The sequence below is a fragment of the Panthera tigris genome, chromosome D2, assembly GCF_018350195.1.
Source record: "Panthera tigris isolate Pti1 chromosome D2, P.tigris_Pti1_mat1.1, whole genome shotgun sequence".
NCBI lineage: Eukaryota > Metazoa > Chordata > Mammalia > Carnivora > Felidae > Panthera > Panthera tigris.
Window position 1 is genome coordinate 13,998,205 of NC_056670.1, and position 22,823 is coordinate 14,021,027.

Sequence of the window (22,823 nt, forward strand, 5' to 3'; positions counted from 1 at the left end):
TGGTGGGTATCTGTTCAGACTGCTATAAGAAAACGCCACAGACTAGGTGGCTTATAGACTACAGAAATCATTTCTCATAGTTGTGGAGGCTGGAAGTCTGAGGTCAGGGTGCCTGCAGGGTCAGGTAAGGGTCCTCATCCAGGTCAGACTTCTCCCGTACCCCCACATGGCAGAAGGAGCTAGGAGCTCTGTGGGATCTCTTTTATAAGGGCACGAATAGTATTCAGGAAGGCTCCTCCCTTGTGACCTAATCACCTCCCAGAGGCTCTACCTCCTGAGGGGTTAGGATTTCAACATACGAATTGGGGGGGGGGGGGACACAAATATTTAGACCTTAGAAATGGGTTAGTGGTATTTGACTAACTTATACAAAAGTATATATTTATTTTACAAAATGCGTTTTCTTGCCTTCTTTTCAGCAAAATTATGTTGCTAAATAAGTATTTTCATGAGAGATGGAGGAGGATGGCAGAGGAGAATCCTGAGCTGACCTCATCCCACAGACACACCGAGCTAACGGCCACATTTGTGCAACAAACTCTGGAAATGACCCAAAGACCCAACAGACTGGAAAGTGTGTTAAGACCTTCCACAGTGAATCGTGGAGATGAGGCCACATTGAAAAGGGTAGCAGGGGAGAAGCAGCTGGGAACCAAACCCCAGGTAAGAGACCACAAGCCGAGAGAGCAGAGGGTCAGACCCCACATCGGCACCCTAGGCACTGGAGATCTGCTCTGGGAAGGTGAGTCCCCATAACTTCTGGCTTTGAAAACCAGCGGGTCTTATCTCTGGGTACTTTAAAAATCAGCAGGCTTAACTGGAAAAGAGTCAGAGTGAGGTAGGAAATGGAATCTGTGTCCTTAAAGAGCCAGCATATGTAACCACCTGGCCTGAAACACAGCACTGAAGCAGCAACTTGAAAAGCACCTGGGGTATACGTATACATGAAGACCTATTTACTAATCTCAAAGCATGTGCTGGAGGGGCAGGGATTGTTAGGGGACTTCTCCAAGAACAAAAATGCTGGTAGGCGCCTTTTCTCTTCCCCTCCCCCAGCCTAGGTAGCAAGATGCTGGTTGGAACCAGCCCTAACACTCTCCACCTATATTCCCAGCAACACGTGACCTATCCCTGGATTCCCCTGGGGACCCTTCCCAGCCAACCCACCCAGTCATCCATCCAAAGCAGCCCCTGCAGGGACTAGTGCTACTCCAAAGTCTGAGGGAGAGGGGGAGATAACCCCACACCCCAGTGCATCTGCCGTTCCAGCAGCTAAGCCTTTCAGCAGACCATGCAGGGAGAGAGCCCTGCTGTTGGTACAGCTGCAGCTGCAACAGAAAGGCCAATTGCAACCACTTAGCACAACTCTGACCCCACCCACTGAGGAGCTCACAGAGGCCTCAGATATGCCTCTCAATAGTGCCCGGACCAGACCCTGCCCAAAGGGCCCAAAGAAGGCAAAGCAAGTTATTCCAGAAGATTGGGCTGAAGGCAAGTGGAGCCCAGGCACAACAGTAGAATGCATGCAGAGCATATAGGAGGCCCCCTGGAGCATCTGGTTCTGGTGACTAGGGGGCATTGTGCTCAGGGAACCACAGTACCTCTTTTATACAAGGCCACTACTTTCAAGACCAAGAGACAAAGCTGGCCTCCCTAATACAGAGAATCACACAGAGAGTTAGACAAAATGAGGATATGGAGGAATATGTCCCAAATGAAAGAGCAGGACAAAATCACAGCAAACAGCTAAGTGAAAGGAAGATAAGCAATATGTCTAATAAAGAATTCAAAGTGATGATCATAAAGACACTTACTGGACTTGAGAAGAGTGGAGTTCTTGGACTTCAACAAAGAGATAGAAAACATAAAACAGAACAAGTCAGAGATGAAGAATTCAATAACCAGGCAGTTGCCTCCCTCCTCTTTCCTTTCAGCATGACAGATGCTGCTGTATCCTTCATTGCCAAGGACTTCCTGGTGGCTGAATTGGCCGTGGCCATCTCGAAGACCACGATAGTTCCCATCAAGCAGGTCAAGCTGCTGCTGCAGGTGCAGCATGCCGGTAGGCAAATCACCACAGATAAGCAATACAAGGGCACTATAGACTGCATGGCTCATATCCCTAAGGAGCAGGCAGCCCTGTCCTGGTGTGGTAACTTGGCCAATGTCATCAGATACTTTCCTACCCAGGCTCTCAACTTTGCCTTCAAAGATAAACACAAGCAGACCTTCCTGGGTGGTGTGGACAAGAGAACCCAGTTTGGGTGCTACTTTGCAGGGAATCTGGCATCAGGTAGTGCTGCTGGGGTTATATATCCTTGTGTTCTGTGTATCCTCTTAATTTTGCCCATATGCGTTTAGCAGCTGATGTGGCAAAGCTGGAGCTAAAGGGGAATTCAGAGGCCTCAGTGGCTGCCTGGTTAAGATCTACAAATCTCATGGGATTAAGGGCCTGTGCCAAGCATTTAGTGTGTCTTTGTAGGGTATCATCACCTACCAAGTTGCCTACTTCGGTATCTATTGACACTGCAAAGGGAATGCTTCCAGATCCCAACAATACTCACATCTTCATCAGCTGGATGATCACACATTCTGTCACAGTGGCTGCTGGGTTGACATTCTATCTGTTTGACACTGTTCGCCGTCATATGATGATGTAGTCAGGGTGCAAATGAACTGACATCATGTATGCAGGCTCACTTGACTGCTGGAGGAAGATTGCTTGGGATGAAGGAGCCAAAGCTTTTGTCAACTGTGCACAGTCCAATGTCCTCAGAGACATAGGTGGTGCTTTTGTGCTGGTCTTGTATGATGAAATCAATAAGTTCACATAGGTTATTTCCTAGCTTATCCCCTGTGTGAACAGGCATGCAATATTATATAACATATCTTGAGCATTCTTGACAGATTGTTGGCTATTTAACAATAGCAACTATTTACTGGTCGAAAATGGGAGAGAATAATATTCATCTGACCAGTTTTCTCTTAAAGCCATTTCCATGATGATGGGACTCAAGTACAGTTTTTATTTCAGTTACTCCTGATAAATAAACTTGAAGAAGTAAAAAATTACCTGAAATTAAAAAAAAAGAATTCAATAACAAAATAAGAAAAAACACTGGAGGGAATCAATAGCAGATTAGAGGAGGTAGAAGAATGGATCAGTGATCTGGAAGACAGGTTAATGGAAAGCAACCAAGCTGAACAGCAAAAAGAAAAAAAAAGAATAAAAATAAATGAGAATAGGTTAAGGGAAGTCAGCGACATCATCAAGCACAATAACATTCACATTAAAAGGATCCCAGAAGGAGAAGAGAAAGAGAAGGGGGGCAGAAAACTTATCTGAAGAAATATTATCTGAAAACTTCCCTAATCTAGGGAAGGAAACAGATATTTAGATCCAGGAACCATAGAGAGCCCCTACCAATATTAATCCAGGGAGTTCTATACCAGCACACATGATAATTAAAATGGCAAAAAGTAATGATAAAGAGAATTCTTAAAGCAGCAAGAGAAAAGAAAATAGTTACATAGAAAAGAAATCCCATAAGGATATCAGCTGATTTTTCAGCAGAAACTTTGCAGGCCAGAAGGAATGACATAATATATTCCAAGTGCTAAAAGGAAAAAACCTACAACCAAGAATACTCTACCCAGGAAGGTTATCATTCAGAATAGAAGGAGAGATAAAGAGTTTCCCAGACAAACAAAAATAAAGGGAATTCATGACCAATAAGCCAGCCTTACAAGAAATGTTAGAACACTGATTTGAAAGAAAAGACCATAACTAGAATAACAGTAATGAAAGTTTAAAAATTCATAGGTAAAAGCAAACAATAAATAAAGGTAGTAGATTAATCACATATAAAGCCAGTACGAAGGTTACAACACAAATGTAGTAAAATCAATTATATCTACAAAAATCAATCAAGGGATACATGAAATAAAAAAAGGTAAAACATGCCATCTTATACATAAATGTGAAGGTCGGTTAAATTTTAGTGCTTTTAGGATGTGTTCAAAATTAAGTAATCATCAACTTAATATAGACTGCTATACACATAAGATGTTATATATGAACGTAATCGTAACCACACATTAAAAATCTGTAATTGATATGCAAAAAATAAAGAGAAAGGAATCCAAATATAACACTAAATAAAGCCATCAAGTAAGAGAAAGCAAGATAAAAAGAAAGGAACAGAGAACTACAAAAACAACTGGAAAACAACTAACAAAATGTCAATATATATATATATATATATATATATATCTCAACAATTACCTTAAATGTAAATGGACTAAATGTTCTAATAAAGAAACACAGGGTGACTCAGCTATGTGATGCTTAGAAGACACTCGCTTTACACCTAAAGACATGTACAGACTGAAAATGAAGGGCTGGAAAAAGCATACCATGCAAATGGAAGAAAAAAAGAAGCTGGGGTAATAATACTTACGTTAGACAAAAGACTTTAAAACAAAGACTGCAGTAAGAGACAAAGGGCACTACATAGTGATAAAAGGAAAAATTCGACAAGATGATATAACAATTGTAAATATCTATACACCCAACATAGAAGCACCTTAACACGTAAAACAATTATTAACAGACATAAAGGAGAAACTAACAATAATACAATAACAGTAGAGGAGTTTAACACCTCACTTACATCAATGGATAGATTATCCAGCCAGAAAATCAACAAGGAAACAATGGCTTTTAATGACACATTAAATCAGATGGACCTAGCAGATACATACAAAACACTTTATCCAAAACAGAATACAGATTCTTTACATTTGCATACGAAACATTCTCCAAAATAGATCACATGTTAGGCCACAAAAAAGTCTCAATAAACTTGAGAAAACTGAAATCACATCAAGTTTCTTTTCTGACCACACCCACATGAAACTAGGAATCAATTATAAGAAAAAAAAATCTGGAAAGAACACAAATACATGGAAGATAAACAATATGCTAATAAACAATGAATGGGTCAACCAAGAAATCAAAGAGGAAATTTAAAAATATGTGGCGAAAAATAAAAATGAAAACACAATGGTCCAAAGTCTTTGGGATGCAGCAAAAGCAGCTCTAAGAGGGAGGTATATAGCAACACAGGCCTACCCCGAGAAATAAGAAAAATCTCAAATAAATAAACTAATATTACAACTAAAAGAGCTAGCAAAAGAACAAGTCCAAAGCTAGCAAAAAGAAGAAAATAATAAAGATTAGAGCAGAAATAAGTGAAACAGAGGTTAAAAAACAACAGAAAGGATCTATGAAACCATGACTTGGTTCTTTGAAGAGTGACAAAAGTGATAAACTTTTAGACAAACTTATCAAGAAAAAGAGAGAGAGGACTCAAATAAGTAAATATAAAAGAAATGAAAATAAAGTAAAATAAATGAAAAAGGTGCAGTAACCAGCAACATCACAAAAATAAAAGGGATTATAAGGCAGTACCACAAAAAATTATATGCCAACAAGTTGGACAACCTAGAAGAAATGGATAAACTCCTAGAAACACAATCTTCCAAGACTGAATCAAGAAGAAACAGCAAATCTGAACAGACTTATTACTAGTAATGAAATTGAACTGGCAAAAAAAAAAAAAAAAAAAAATCCCAACAAATAGAAGTCTAGGACTAGATGGCTTCACAGGTGAATTCTACCAAATATTTAAAGAAGAGTTAATACCTATCCTTCTCGAACCATTCCAAAAAATAGAAGAGGAAGGAAAACTTCCAAATCCATTGTATGAGGTCAGCATTACCCTGATACCAAAACTATAAAGACACCTAAAAGCAAAACAAAAAAACCAAAAAACAATTACAGGTTAAATATCCCTGATGAATATAGATGCAAAAATCCCCAACAAAATATTAGCAAGCTGAATTCAACAATACATTAAAAAGATTCACCATGGTCAAGTGGGATTTATTCCAAGAATGCAAGAATAGTTAAATATCCTCAAATTAATCAACAGGCTACACCACATTAACAAAATGAAAGATAAAAACCATATGATCATCTCAATAGATGCAGAAAAAGCATCTGACAAAATTCAACATTTGTTCATGATAAAAACTCTCAAGTAAGTGAATTTAGAGAAAACATATCTCAACATCATATATGACAAAGCCACAGCTAGCGTCATTCTCAACTGTGAAAAGCGGAATGTTTTTCCTCTAAGATCAGGACCAATACAAGGATACCACTCTCACCACTTTTATTCAACACAGTACTGAAGGCCTAGAGCAAAATAGAGAGCTTGGCAATAAACCCACAATTATATGGTCAATTAATCTATGACAAAGGAGGCAAGAATATACAATGAGGAAAAGGTAGTCTCTTCAATGAATGGTGTTGGGAAACCTGGATAGCCACACACAAAAGAATGAAACTGGACCACTTTCTTACACCATACACAAAAAATAAATTCATAATGAATTAAAGACCTAAATGTGAGACCTGAAACCATAAAAAAAATCCTAGAAGCAAATATTGGCAATAATCTTTTAGACATTAGCCTTAGCAACATTTTTCTGATATGTCTCCTCAGGCAAAGGAAACAAAAGCTAAAATAAAATACTGGAATTAAATCAAACTAAAAAGGATTTGCATAGCAAAGGAAACCATCAACAAAATGAAAAGGCAACCTACTGAGTGGCAGAAGATATTTTCTTTTTTTTTTTTTAAAGAAGCACTTCTTTTAAAGTTTATTTACTTATTTTGAGAGAGAGAGAGAGAGAACCACAGACAGAATCCCAAGGAGGCCCTGCACTGGCAGCACAGAGCCTAATGCAGGGCTCAAATTCATGAACTGTGAGATCAAGACCTGAGCAGAGATCAAGAGTCAGATGCTTACTTAACTGACTGAGCCAACCCAAGAAGATATTTTAAGATCACATATATGATAAGGGGTTAATATCCAATACATAAACAACTCAGACAACTCAACACCGAAAGATCCTGAAATAATCCAATTAAAAATTGGCCAAAGACTTGAATACTCATTTTTCCAAAGAAGACATATAGATGACCAACAGATATGTGAAAAGATGCCCAACATCACTAACCATCGGGGAAATGCAAAACAAAATCACAGAAAAATATCAGCTCAAACCAGTCAGACTGGCTATTATCAAAAAGGCAAGAAATAACAAGCGTTGGCAAGGATGTGGGAAACAAACTCTCATGTGCTATGGGTGGGAATGTAAAGGGTGCAGCCACTATGGAAACCAGTATGGAGTTTCCTCAAAAAAAATTAAAAAATAGAAATACCATATGATCCACTGATTCCGCTGCTGGATATTTACCAAAGAAACCAAAAACACTAATTTGGAAAGATATATGCACCCTCACCTTTATTGCAGCATTATTTACAACAGACAAGATAGGGAGCAAACTAAAGTCTACTGATAGATGAATGGATAAAGAAGATGTGCACACATGCGCGCGCACACACACACACACACACACACACACTGGAATATTACTCAGCCATAAAAAAGAATGAAATCTTGCCATGTGTGACAACATGGATGGGCCTACAGGGTTTTATGCTAAGTGAAAATAGTCAGGTTAGAGAAAGGCAAATCCCATATGATTTCACTCATGTGGGGAATTTAAAAAAAACAAATGAATAATCAAACAAAACTGGAAAAAGACTCAAATACGATGAACTAGTGATTGCCAGAGGAGAGGGGGAGGGGGGATGGGCAAAATAGGTGAAGGGATTAAGAGATACAAACCACCAGTAATAAAACACGCAAGGCACAGGGGTGAAAAGTATGGCATAGGGAAGGCCGTCGCTAATATAGTAATCACTTTGTATGGCGACAGATGGTAAGGACATTATAAATGGTAAGTTTGTGTGGTGACAGGTGATGGGGATGGTGTAAAGATAGAATTGTCCAATCACTATCTCAGACATCTGAAACAACTATACTTCAATGTTAAAAAGTAAACGTAATTTATTCAAAGTGTACAAAATTTAAATACACATTTGCAACAATGTAGATTGAAATCCATGTAAAGAACTGAAAATTAAAAAAAATTTTTTTTTAATTTTTTTTTTCAATGTTTTTTATTTATTTTTGGGACAGAGAGAGACAGAGCATGAACGGGGGAGGGGCAGAGAGAGAGGGAGACACAGAATCGGAAACAGGCTCCAGGCTCTGAGCTATCAGCACAGAGCCCGACGCGGGGCTGGAACTCACGGACCGCGAGATCGTGACCTGGCTGAAGTCGGCCACTTAACGACTGCGCCACCCAGGCGCCCCAAAATTAAAATTATTTTTAAGTACATTCATAGTAAAGTTATCCTAAAATACTCAAACTTATCTATTAAAGTTGAAAAGGCGAAGCAAATGATAATCAATGGCTATGAAACAAAAAACTGTCATGAAAAGAGTTACATTGTATTTAATTTCCCCAAAATTTAAATATTTACCAAAAAAACTTTTTAGCGTTTATTTTTTTGAGAGAGAGAGAGAGAGAGACAGAGCACAAGCAGGGAAGAGGCAGAGAGAGAGAGAGGGAGACACAGAATCCAAAGCAGGCTCCAGGTTCTGAGCTGTCAGCACAGAGCGAACTCACGAGTGGTGAGATCATGACCTGAGCCAAAGTCAGATGCTTAACCAACTGAGCCACCCAGGTGCCTGTCAAATGTTTTTATGATACTATAGCTTTTTGCAAGTTTAGCGTCCAAATTTCACCCCGCTGCCAATGTAACAAGTTGGTATCATGTTTCACTCGTGTTAAATCTAGACCACTATGCATATACCTGTGAATATTATCAATTGCCTAACATTGAAAATGTTCTTTGGTCACCAAGCGCAACTGTTATGAATATTACGCTAAATTGTGAGTGTCTTCAAAATCATGAATTGGGAATAAATGGGCTTTCCCCGCTCCTGGGAAAAGACATTTTGTAATACAAGAATTTATTGCATTTATGGTACCTCACAAGAAGGAGTTGACAATTTATTTTTTTCTCTAACCTAAGCGCTTCTGCCCTGCAGGTCCTCCCCGCCCAGCAAAGCATCTACATGCTGATATCAACAGTGGCACAACACAAAGCTTTCATAACATTCGGATACGGCTTCGGATCATATTTGGATCTGTTTCAAGGACGTGGACCCAGTCACAAGAGATGATGTTTAGGGTTGCATCCCAAAGTCAAAGGCTGGATCCCGTGACTGACCAACCCATTGTTATTTTATGCGATCCTCTGAAAATACTAGTCCTGCTTTGTTTTAAAAAGACTTCCTATGTTCATTCGATAGATTCTTTTTCTGCGAATGTCCTTCTGACCTCTGGGTTTCATGACTTCAGTGTCGGGTTTGCTTAAATAAATGCTCGGTGAACCTTGTACTCTATCTGTTCGTGTTTGTCATTGCTAAATTATGGTTTAGCCCGTGCCCTGGCTCTTTAGATTGGGGGGATTCTGCATGTGGGATCAGAACTTCTCCTGCAGGGAATAATCACTGTGTGCCCGAGAGAGCTGCATCATTTCTATTTCTGCTTCAACTTGTCAGGGTTGAGGGGGCCCTGTTAGCTTACCTTAGCTCTGCTCCCGTCACCATCTCAAACCAATATAGTTTTTCCCTGCTAGGTTAATCCCTCAGGTTAGCAAGCATTCTAGGACTTACCCCCAGGGGCACATGCCGTGACTGCCTGCCTTCCTCTGGCCCAGCTGTTTGCCTTAGGAGGCATTGCCTAGTTTTCATCCTAGTGTGGCGTTTCTCTGGAGCTACGTAGGAGCGATGGCTTCTACGCTTGACTATATTTTCTCTGGAGTGTGTTTTGAGTTGCGGTTTTATTTGCTTAGTTTTCTTTCCATAAGTAAAATCCCATCTTGTTTCTATTCTCAAGAATTCTTCCACACTCCTGACCCTCCATTTTCAGGACTTGGGATGGGAGAGGAAGTATGGTTCAGCCTAATCTCTTTCCTTGTTGGAGAGGGGAGAGGGGAGAGGAGGGGATAGGGGAGAGGAGGGGAGAGGGGAGAGGAGGGGAGAGAGGGGAGAGGGGAGAGGAGGGGAGAGGGGAGAGGAGGGGAGGGGGGAGAGGAGGGGAGGGGGGAGAGGAGGGGAGGGGGGAGGGGGGGAGGGGGGAGGGGAGGGGGGAGGGGAGGGGGGAGGGGGAGGGGGAGGGGAGAGGGGGAGGGGAGAGAGGGGGAGGGGAGAGGGGAGAGGGGGGAGGGGAGGGGGGAGGGGAGGGGGGAGGGGGAGGGGAGGGGGGAGGGGGGAGGGGGAGAGGGGAGAGGGGAGAGGGGAGAGGGGAGAGGGGAGAGGGGAGAGGGGAGAGGGGAGAGGGGAGAGGGGAGAGGGGAGAGGGGAGAGGGGAGAGGGGAGAGGGGAGGGGAGAGACTTTTTTCAGAGCAGTTTCAGGTTCTCAGCAAAATTGAGAGGAAGGTACAGAGATTTCCCATTTACACCCTGCCCCCACACATGCCCAGCCTCTCCCATTATCAACATCACTAACCAGAGTGGTGCTTTGGTTACGACTGATGACATAATGATCATTCAAGGTCCACAGTTTACTTTAGGGTTCAATCTTGGTTTTCTACATTCTATGGGTGTGGGTAAACACATGACATGTATCGATCATTATAAAATCATACAGAATATTTCCACTACCCTAGCAATCCTCCTTGCTCTGCCTATGCATCCCTCTCTCCCCCAACCCCTGGCAGCCACTGATCTTTTTACTGCTTCCACAGTTTTGTCTACTCTACAATGTCACACAATTGAAATCATATAGTATGTAGCCGTAGCCTTTTCAGATCGGCTTCCTTCACTTGATAATAATATCCATTTAAGGCCCATGTCTTTTCATGCTTAATAGTTCATTTCTTTAAATTTTTTTTTAACGTTTATTTATTTTTGAGAGACAGAGAGAGACAGAGCACGAGCAGTGGAGGGGCAGAGAGACAGGAAGATACAGAATCCGAAGCAGGCTCCAGGCTCTGAGCACAGAGCCTGATGTGGGGCTCGGAATCACGAACTGTGAGATCATGACCTGAGCTGAAGTCTGTCGCTTAACCGACTGAGCCCCCCAGGCACCCCAATAGCTCATTTCTTTTTGTGCTGAATAATACCGTGTGGATGGACCATAGTTTGCTTACCCATTGACCTACCGAACAGCATCTTGGCTGCTTCCATGTTTTGGCCATTACAGATAAAGCCAATACAAATGTCCATGTGCAGGTTTTTGTGTGGACACACAGTTTCAACTTTCGACTGTCTGGTACTTACCCAAAGAGCACAATGACTGGATGATAAGGTAAGCCTTATGTTCAGCTTTGTAAGAAACTGTGGAACTATGTTCCAAAGCGGCTATACCATTTTGCATTCCCACTAGCCATTGATGAGAGTTCCCATTGCTCTACCTTCTCACCAACATTTGATGTTGTCAGTATTCCAGATCTTGGCCATTCTAATAGCCATGTAGTGGTATCTCACTGTTGTTTGAATATGCATTTCCCTGATGACATATGATATGGAACATCTTTTCGTATGCTTATTTGCCACTGTATATCTTCTTTTGTGAGGTATATATGAAAATCTTTGAGTCCTTTTAGTTTTTTTTTTTTTTTTAATGAGTTTTAGGAGTTCTTTGTATATTTTGGGTAACAATCCTTTATCAGATGTGTCTGGTACAATTATTATATCCCAATTCATGGCTTGTCTCCCTGTTCTTTGACATTGTCTTTTGCAGATAAGTTCTTAAATTTAATGAAATCGAGATTATCAATTATTTGTTTTACAGATTGTACTTTTGGTATTGTATCTAAAAATTCATTACCATACCCGAGGTTATCTAGATTTTTTTCATATATTATCTCCTAGGAGTTTTATAGTTTTGCATTTTACATTTAGATCTATGATCCATTTTGAGTTAATTTTTGTGTAAAGTCTGTAACTAGATTTATTTCTTTGCCTATGGATGTCCAGTCGTTCCTACACTATTTGTTGAAAAGACTATTTTTGCTCCACTGTATTGCCTTTGGTCCTTGACAAAAATCAGTTGACTGTATTTCTATAAATAAATCTATTTCTGAGCTCTCTATTCTGTTCCATTGATCTTCTTGTCTACCCTTTTGCCAATGCCACGTGATCTTGTAGCTTTATAGTTAAGTCTTAAAATCAAGTACTATCAGCCCTCCAACTTCGTTTTTCTCCTTCAATATTGTGTCATCTATTTTGGGTTTTTTGCCTCTCCATGTAAACTTTAGAATCATTTTGCCAACATCTACGACATGACTTGCTGGGATTCTGGTTGCAATTAGATTGACTCTATAGATCAAGTTGAGAAGAACTGATGACTTGATAATATTGAGTCTTCCTACCCTATGAACGTGAAATATATCTCCATTTATTAAGTTCTTTGATTTCACTCATCTGAGTTTTGTAGTTTTCCTTATGTAGATCTTGTCCATATTTTATTAGATTTATACCTAAGTATTAAGTTTTGGGAGATGCTAATATCAATGGCATTATGTTAGGGGTTTTTTTGTGTGAAAAAAATTTTTAATGTGTATTTTTGAGAGAGACAGAGCATGACAGGGGGAGGGGCAAAGAGAGAGGGGGGCACAGAATCCAAAGCAGGCTCCAGGCTCTGAGCTGTCAGCACAGAGCCCAACATGGGGCTTGAACTTACACACTGCAAGATCATGACATGAGCCAAAGTCAGATGCCCAGCCAACTGAGCCACCCAGGAGCCCCATAAATCGCATTATGTTTTAATTTCACATTCCACTTGCTACTTCTGGTATATAGGAAAACAATTGTTTTTTGTCTATTAACTTATATCCTGCAATTTTACTATAATTACGTATTAGTATTCCAGTGGTGTTTGTTTGTCAATTCTTTTGGATTTTCTACATAGACAATCATGTTGTCTACGAACAGAGTTTTAGGTCTTCCTTACCAATGTGTACATCATGTAGTTCCTTTTCTTGTCTTACTCCATTACCAAGGACTTCCAGTACAATGTTGAAAAGGAGTAGTTGGGACATCTTTGCCTTGTACCTGATCTTAGTGGCAAAATTTGAATTTATCATCATTAAGTGTAATGTTAGCTGTATGATTTTTTTCTTTTATCAAGTTGAGAAAATTCCCCTCTATTCCTAGTCTACTATTCTTATCATAAATAGTTGTTACATTTTGTCAAATAATTTTCTGCATCTATTGATATGACTATATGCTTTTTCTTTTTTCAGACAGTTGATGTAATGGATTACATTGATTGATTTTCAAACATTGAATATGTTTTTGCATACCTAGGATAAATCCTTCTTGGTCATGGTGCATAATTCTTTTTATACATTGTTGGATTCAATTTCCTAATATTTTGTTAAGGATGTTTGAGGCTATGTTCATGAAAGATTTTGGTCTGTAGCCTTCTTTTCTTATGTCTTCACCTGGTTTGGGTATTAGGAGTAATAATATTGACCTCACAGTGAGTTGGAAAGTATTTATCCTCCAAAAGAGATTGTAGAGAATTGGTATCATTTCTTTCTTAAATGTTTGGTAGAATTCACTAGTGAACCCATCTGGGCCTGGTGCTTTCTGGTTTGGATGGTTATTAATTATCATTTCAGTGCCTTTAATATGTATAGGCATATTCAGATTCTCTATTTCTTCGCATGTGCGTTTTGGCAGATTGTGTGTTTTGAGAAATTGGTCCATTTTCCTCCAGATTACCAAATTTGTGGGCAGGGTTGTTCATAGTATTCCTTTATTGTAATTTTAAATTTCCAGGGAATCTGTGGCAATATCCCCTTTTTTATTGCTGATGATAGTAATTAGTGTCCTAATTCTCTTTTTCTTAGTTAGCCTGGCTAGAGGTTTATTTACTTATTTTTTTTAAAAGCCAGATTTTTGTTTTGTTGATTTTCTATTTTCAATTTTATTGATCTCTACTCTAATTCTTTTTCTTTCTGCTTATTTTAATTTGCTCTTATTTTTCTACTTTCCTAAGGTGAAAACTTAGATCACTGATTTTAGATCGTGCTTCTTTTCAGTATTTGCATTCAATATGATATTTTCCCTCTATGCACTGCTTTTGCTGCATTCCATAAATTTTGCTCAATTCTGTTTTTGTGTTCATTTAATATAAAATATTTTAAAATTTCTTCTGAGATTTCTTCTTTGATCCATGTATTATTTACAAGTGTTTTGTTTAATCTCCACATATTAAGAGATTTTCCAGTTTTCTTACTGTTACTGATTTCTAGTCTAATTCCATTGTGGTCCAACTACAGGCATTGGATGATTCATATTCTTTTAAACTTGTTTGGGTATGTTTCATGGTCCAGATGAGGCTTATCTCAGCAAATACTTCATGTGAGCTTGAAAAGAATATGTATTCTGCTGTTGTTGGATGAAGTAGTCTATAGATGTCAATTGATTGATGGTATTGTTGAGTTCAACTATGTCCTTACTGATTTTCTCCCTGTTAGATATGACCATTTCTTGTTGTGGGTCACCTGAGCATAAGAATCTCTCAACTTACTTAAAAGCAACAAGAAAAAAAACTTGCTACATAAAAGGGAACCCCCAAAAGGCTATGAGCAGACGTTTCAGCAGAAACTCTGTAGATCAGTAGGTTGGCACTATATACTCAAAATGCTGAAATAAAAATAACTTTCAACCAAGAATATTCTACCAGGCAAAATTATCATTCAGAAATGAAGGAGAAAGAAAGAGCTTTCCAGACAAGCAAAAGTGAAAGGAGCTCATCACCACTAAACCAGCCTTACAGGAAATGCCAAGGGGACTTCTTTAAGCTGAAAAGAAAGGGTGCTATTTGGTAATAAGAAAACATATGAAAGTGGGGCGCCTGGTGGCTCAGTGAGTTAAGCATCCGACTTTGACTCAGGTCATGATCTTACCCTTCCTGAGTTCGAGCCCTGTGTCAGGCTCTGTGCTGACAGCGCGGAGCCTGGAGCCTGCTTCAGATTCTGTGTCTCCCTTTCTCTCTGCCCCTCCCCCACTCATACTCTGTCTCTCTCTCTCTCAAAAATAAATAAACATTAACAGATGAACATAAGGAAAGGGAAGCAAAAATAATATGAAAACAGGGAAGGGGGAAAAAACGTAAGAGACTCTTAAATATGGAGGGTCACTGGGGATGACAGAGGGTTACTGGAGGGGTTGTGGGAGACGGGATGGGCTAAATGGGTAAGGGGCATTAAGTAATCTACTCCTGAAATCATTGTTGCCACTATATGCTAACTAACTTGGATGTAAATTAAATAAATTAAATAAAAATTTAAAAAATAAATACATAAATAAACTGGAGAAAAACAACAAAAAGAAAACATGAAAGTATAAATATCACTGGTAAACGTAAATAGTAGTAAAGATAGTGCATTAATGATTTATAAATCTAGTATAAAGATTAAAAGAAAAAAAAAAACAGTAAAAATAGATGTAACTATAACAGTTAGTTAAGGGATACCCAAGATAAAAAGATGCAAGATGTGACATCAAAATTATAAAATATGGGGAGAAAGAGAATAAAAGTTTAGAGCTTTAGAATGCATTAAAACTTAAGTTATTATCAACTGAAAACACACTCTTATAAGTATTACATGTCTCATGATAACCACAAAACAAAAACCTACAGTAGACAAAGAAAATGGAATCTAAACATAACATTAAAAAGGGGAGACCACAAAGGAAGAGAGCAAGAGAAATAGGAAGAAACAGAGAGGAACTATAAAACAGCCAGAAAACAATTAACAAAATGACAATAATTACATACCTATCAATAATTACTTTATTTTTTTAATGTTTATTTTTGGGAGAGAGAGAGAGAGAGAGAGAGAGAGAGAGAGTGCGTGTGTGTGTGTGTGTGTGTGTGAGCGAGCAGGAATGGGGGAGAGGCAGAGAGAAGGGGACAGAGAGTCTGATGTGGGCTCTGTGCTGATAACCCAATGTGGGGCTTGAACTCATGAACTGTGAGATCATGACCTGGACCAAAGTAAGACATTTAACTGACTGAGCTACCCAGGAGTGCTTCAATAATCACTTTAAATGTAAATGGATTAAATTCTCTAATCAAAAGACATAGAGTGGCTGAATGGATTTAAAAAAAAAAAAGACACATGTACACGATGCCTATAAGAGAGACACACAGACTGAAAGTGAAGGTATGAAAAAAGATACTTTGTGAAAGTGGAAACCAAAAGAAAACTGGGTTAGCTATATTGATATAAGACTTTAAAACAAAGACTGTAAATAACAGGCAAATGAGGCCATTACATAATGATACAGGGATCAAACAGGAGAATTTAACATTTGGAATTATTTATGTACCCAACATAAGAGTACCTAAATATATAAAACAAATATTAACAGATGTAAAAGAAGGAAAAGACAGCAATACTTTAGTAGGGGACTTTAATACCCCACTTACTTCAATCCATCCACACAGAAAATCAGGAAGGAAACATCAGCCATAAATGACACCTTAGAACAGATGTCCTTAATAGATATATACAGAACATTCCACCCAAATGCAACAGAGTATACATCTTCTCAAGTACATATGGGGCATTTTCTGGGATAGATGACATGTTAGACCACAAAATAAGTCTTAAAAATTTTAAGAAGACTGAAATCGTATCAGGCATCTCTTCTAACCACAATGGTATGAAACTAGAAATCAATTACAATAAGACTGGGAAATTCACAAGTATGTGGAGAACAACAACATGCTAGTGGATAACCAATGGACCAAGAAATCAATCAAAAGAGAAGTAAAAAAATACTTTGAGATAAATGAAATTGGAAATACAACACCAAACTTTTGGCAGTTCTAAGAGGAGTTTATAGTGATAAATACCTACATCAAGAGACAAAACAAGGGAGCTTAGGAAGATGGTGGAGTAGGCGGGTCCTAAGCTCACCTTGTCATATGTTTACAACTAGGTATCACTTAGGTTCATGTAAATAAACCAGAAAGTGATCTGACGACTGGCACAACAAACTCCACAACTAAAGAGAGAGAAGAAGCCACATCTGACAGGTTAGGAAGGGCAGAGACAGTAGTTGGGAGCTTCCCTCAGAAGGGAGGGAGCTGGGGGCATGAAGAGGGGAAAGAAATGGCCCCTCACACCAGGGAGCCCATACGGGGTTTGAAAACCAGAGGGGCTGAACTCCCTGAGTTTTACAACCAGTGGACTTGGAGCCTGGAGCTTTAAAAGTCAGCTGACTCAGCACTGGGCAAGACAGGAGGGTGAGTGATAGCTGGGTCCCCACCTTTAAGAAGAAAGCAGCCTGTGGGGAGGCAACAATTTGCCTCTGGAAAGGAGTATGGAGGTTCCTCAAAAAGTGAAAAATAGAACTACCCTACAACCCAGCTATTGCACCACTATTTATCCAAAGTATACAAAAATACTGATTTGAAGGGGCACATGCACCCCAACGTTCATAGCAATACTATTGACAATAGCCAAATTATGGAAAGAGCCCAGATGAAGAATGGACAAAGAAGATGTGCTATATGTACACACACACACACACACACACACACACACACACACACACACACACCGGAATATTACTCAGCCATCAAAAGGAATGAAATCTTGCCCTTTGCAATGACGTGGATGGAACTAGAGTGTATGATGCTAAGTGAAATAAGTCAGAGAAACAAATACCATCTGATTTCTCTCATACGTGGAATTTAAGAAACAAAACATACGAGCATAGGGAAAGGGAAGAAAAAATAAAATAAGACAAAAACAGAGAGGGAAGCAAACCATAAGAGACTCTTTTTCATGTTTATTTATTTATTTTGAGAGGGAGCGAGTGTGTGAGTTGGGGGGAGAGGCAGAGAGGAGAGAGAGAGAGAGAGAGAGAGAGAGAGAGAGAGAATAACAAGCAGACTCCATATTGTCAGTGTGACATCCAACATGGGGCTTGACCCCACACACCCTGAGATTATGACCTGAGCCGAAATCAAGAGCTGGACACTTAACCAACTGAGCCCCCAGGCACCCCATGAGACCTTTAACTATAGAAAACAAACTGAGGGTTGCTGAAGGGGAGGTGGGTGGGGGAATGGGCCAGATGGGTGATGGGCATTAAGGAGAACACTTGTGATGGGCACAGGGTGTTATATGTAAGTGATGAATCACTCAATTCTACTCCTGAAACCAACACTACACTATGTGATAACTTGTATTTAAATAAAATCTTGGAAGAAAGAAAAAAGTGACAGTTTGCACAACACCTGGGGCAAATAAGAGGCAGATCTGTTTGTACCGATTTCAGAGCATGTTGGTGGACTTCTGTGGGAACAAAGGAGCTAGCAGACCCCATGTTCCTCCCCCACCCCCGGCCTAAACACAGAGCCCCTTGCTGGAGGCAGTGCTGCACAGACACTTGCTACCCAGCCTGTTAGCAGTGCACCCCACCCATGCTGAGGACCCATCCACTCTCAGCCTGCTGGCGTTGGGCCTGGGCTCGGTGCAAATTTTGTTAAAGCCATGCATGCACCCTGTTCAGCTGCCAGGCACTGATGCTGCATATCATGCCCCCAGGGGCCACCACAACTCAGGCGATCTGGCAAATTTAATGACGTTTGCTAACGTTGCCACCCTGCCTCTGAGCCCTCCTGTAGTCACATCCTTCAGAGCCGGCCTGCCTGGGTCTCACTAACAACACAGAGCGCAAGCACAGGCAGAGGGCCAGTGCGGGTTATCTGGAGGAAAAGCAACTGAAAGGAAAAGCAACGCAGGCACGACAGCAGGATGTAAGCAACACATCCCCTGAAGCGCCAGGTTCGGGGGAACAGGCGACACTGCACCGCAGGGCACTACAGGACCTCTTCTTCCCAAGGCCACTAGTTTCAAGAGCAGAAGACATAGGTGACTTTCCTGACACACAGAAACAGATATAGAGAGGCAGGCAAAATGAGGAGACAGAGGAATATATCTCAACGAAAGAAGAGGAAAAAATCACAGTAGGAAACCTAGGCAAAATAGGAATAAGTAATACACCTGATAGAGAATTTAAAGCAATGGACATAAAGGGTCTCAGTGGGCTTCAGAAAAGGGTGGAGGATATCAGTGAGACCCTTGACAAAGAGATAAATAACATTTCAGAGATTAACAACTCAATAAATGAAATAAAAATTATAATAGATGGAATAAATAGTAGGCTACAGGAAGCAATGACCTGGAGAATAGAATCAACCTGAACAGGTTAGAGACAAACAAATACTGCATTATGAGAATATACTTAGAGAACTCAGTGACATCATCAAGCATAATAACATTTGCATTATAGGGATCCCAGAAGAAGAAGACAGAGAAGGCAGGAGTCAGAAAATGTATTTGAAGAAATAATAGATGAAAACTTTCTGAATCTGGGGAGGGAAACAGAGATTCAGATTCAGGAGGCACAGAGATACCCCAACAAATTCAGCCCCAGGAGGTTTACATAAAGGCAATAGTTTTTTAAATGGACAAAAATAATGGCAAAGAAAGAATTTTAAGGGTTGTGGGAGAAAATAAGAAAGTTACATATGAAGGAAACCCCATAAGGTTATTAGATGACTTTTCAGCCATAACTTTGCATGCCAGAAAGGAGTGGCACAATATATTCAAAGTGTTGAATATATTCAAAATATTAATGGCCACTAAACCGGCCCTGTAAGAAATGTTGAAGGAGACTCTATGAATGGAAAACAAAAATCATAAGTAAAAGTAAGAAAAATAGGCATCATAAAAGGGGGAAAAGAGGTATACTTGTAAAAATCAGTCAAGAGAAGCACAAAATTGAAGGATGTAAAATATGATACCTGAAACATGGAGAGGAGAGGAGTAAAGAATGAGCTCAAAATTAAGTGACCATCAGTTTAATATAGACTGCTATATGGAGAAGATGTTATATATAAAACAAATGGAAACCACAAATCAAACCACATTATAGATATGCAAAAAATAAAGAGTAAGGAATCCAAGTATATCTCTAAAGAACACCAGGAAAAGATGAAAGAGAGAAAGAGAAGAAAGGACCAGAGGAAAACTACTAAAACAATCACGAAACAAGTAACAAAATAGCAATAAATACATATTTGTCAGTAATTATTTTGAAAGTAAATGGACTAAATGTTCCAATCAAAAGACATATGGTACGGCACCTGGGTGTCTCAGTCAGCTAGGTGTCTGACTTCAGCTCTGGTCATGATCTCGCGGTTTGTGAGTTTGAGTCCTGTGTCGGGCTCTGTGCTGACAGCTCGGAGCCTGGAGCCTGCTTTGGATTCTGTGTCTCCCTCTCTCTCTGCCCTTCCCCTGCTCATACTCTGTCTCTCTCTATCCCTCAAGAATCAATAACATTAACAAAACTAAAAAAGAAAGACATAGGGTGACAGAGTGGATAAAAAAACAACACCCATCTATATGCTGCCTATAAGAGACTAATTTCAGACCTAAAGTCACCTGCAGGTTGACAGTGAATGGATGGGGAAACATTTATCATGAACACAGATGTCAAAAGAAAGCTGGTGTAGACAAAATCAACTTTAAAACAGTCTGTAAAAAGCAACAAAGAAGTACACTATATAATAATAAAGGAATATATAACAAGAGGATATGACAATTGTAAATATTTATGCACCCAATACAGAAGCATTCACATACATAAAACAGTTAACAAATATAAAGAAACTAATCAATAATAATACAATAATGGTGGGCCACCTTAACACCACACTTATGCTGATGGACAGATCATCCAAACAGAAAATCAATAAGAAAATATGGCTTTGAATGACACACTGGACCAGATGGATTTAACAGATATATTCAGAACATTCCATCCTAAAACAGCAGAATCCACATTCTTTTCGAGAGTACATAGAACATCCTTTTGAATAGATCACTTATTCCCACCAACAGTACAAGAGGGTTCCCATTTCTTCACATCCCTGCCAATATCTGTTGTTTCCTGAGTTGTTAATTTTAGCCACACTGACCAGTGTGAGGTGGTATCTCATTGTGGTTTGATTTGTATTTCCCTGATGCAAACTGGTGCAGCTGCTCTGGAAAACAGTGTGGAGGGTCCTCAAAAAATTAAAAATAGAACTACCCTATGACTCAGCAGCAGCACTACTAGGAATTTATCCAAAGGATACAGGAGTGCTGATTTATAGGGGCACTTGTACCCCAGTGTTTATAGCAGAGCTTTCAATAATAGCCAAATTATAGAAAGAGCCTAAATGTCCATCAACTGACGAATGGTAAAGAAGATGTGGTTTATATATACAATGGAATACTACTTGGCAATGAGAAAGAATGAAATCCTGCCATTTTCAACAACGTGGATGGAACTGGAGTGTATTATGCTAAGTGAAATAAGTCAGTCAGAGAAAGACAGATACCATATGTTTTTACTCATATGTAGAACTTGAGAAACTTAACAGGAAGGGAAGGGGAGATAATAGTTTCAAACAGAGAGGGAGGCAAACCCATAAGAGACTCTTAAATACAGAGAACAAACTGAGGGGTGATGGGAGGGTGGTGGGTGAGAGGGGAAAATGGGTGACGGGCATTGAGGAGGGCACTTGTTGGGATGGGCACTGGGAAGCAATGAATCATGGGAATCTACCCTGAAACCAAGAGCACACTGTATACAATGTATATTAGTTAATATATTGACTTGACAATAAATTATATTAAAAAATTAATGGCCATGAAACAAGCCTCAACAAATTAAAAAAGATGCATCTTTTCTGACCACAATGCTATGAAACTGGAAGTTAACCACAGGAAAGGATCTGGAAAGAGCACAAATAGATGGAGGTTAAATAATATGTTACTAAACAAGAATGGGCCCACCAAGAAATCAAATAAGAAATAAAAAAGCACATGGAAACAAACGAAAATGAAAATACAGTGGTACAAAACTTTTGGGATGCCACAAAAGTGGTTCTAAGAGGGAAGTTTATAGCAGTACATGTGTACCTCAAGAAGCAAGAAAAATCTCAAACAATCTAACCTTACACCTAAAGGAGCTAGAAAAAGAACAACAAACAAAACTCTAATCCAGCAGATGGAAGGAAATCATAAAGATTAGAGCAGAAATAAACGATTTAGAAACTAAAAAAACCAATAGAACAGATCAATGAAACTAGGATCTGGTTCTTTGAAAAGCTTAAGAAAATTGATAAACCTCTAGCTAGATTTATGAGAGAGAGAGAGAGAGAGAGCGCGAGAGCGAGAGCGAGAGAAAGGACTCAAACAAAATCACAAATGAAAGAGGAGAAATAACAACCGACACCACAGAAGTACAAATAATTGTAAGAGAACATTATGAAAAACTATATGCCAACGAATTAGTCAACCTAGAAGAAATGGATAAATTCCTAGAAACATGTAATCAACCAAAACGGAATCAGGAAGAAATAGAAAATCTGAACAGACCGATTACCAGCAAGGAGATTGAATCACTATGGACTGACTAAATGGGTGATGAGTATTAAGGAGGGCACTTGTGATGAGCACTGGCTGTTATGTGTAAGTGAGGAATCACTAAATTCTACTCCTGAAACCAGTATTACACTACATGTTAACTAACTAGAATTTAAATAAAAACTTAAAAAAAAATCTCCCAACAACAATAGTCTAGGACCAGATGGCTTCACAGGCAAATTCTACCAAATACTTTAAAGAAGAGTTAATGCCTATTCTTCTCAAACTATTCCAAAAAAAAATCGAAGAAGAAGAAAAAACTTCCAAATTCATTTTATGAGGCCAGTATCACCCTGATACCAACACCAGATAAAA

The 22,823-nt window shown here is 39.4% G+C and overlaps 1 pseudogene; it reads left to right on the forward strand.

Moving 5' to 3' along the window:
* The first annotated feature begins 1,935 nt into the window (after nucleotides 1-1,935).
* On the forward strand, nucleotides 1,936-2,834 carry LOC102972377 (annotated as a pseudogene).
* Nucleotides 2,835-22,823: the final 19,989 nt, after the last annotated feature.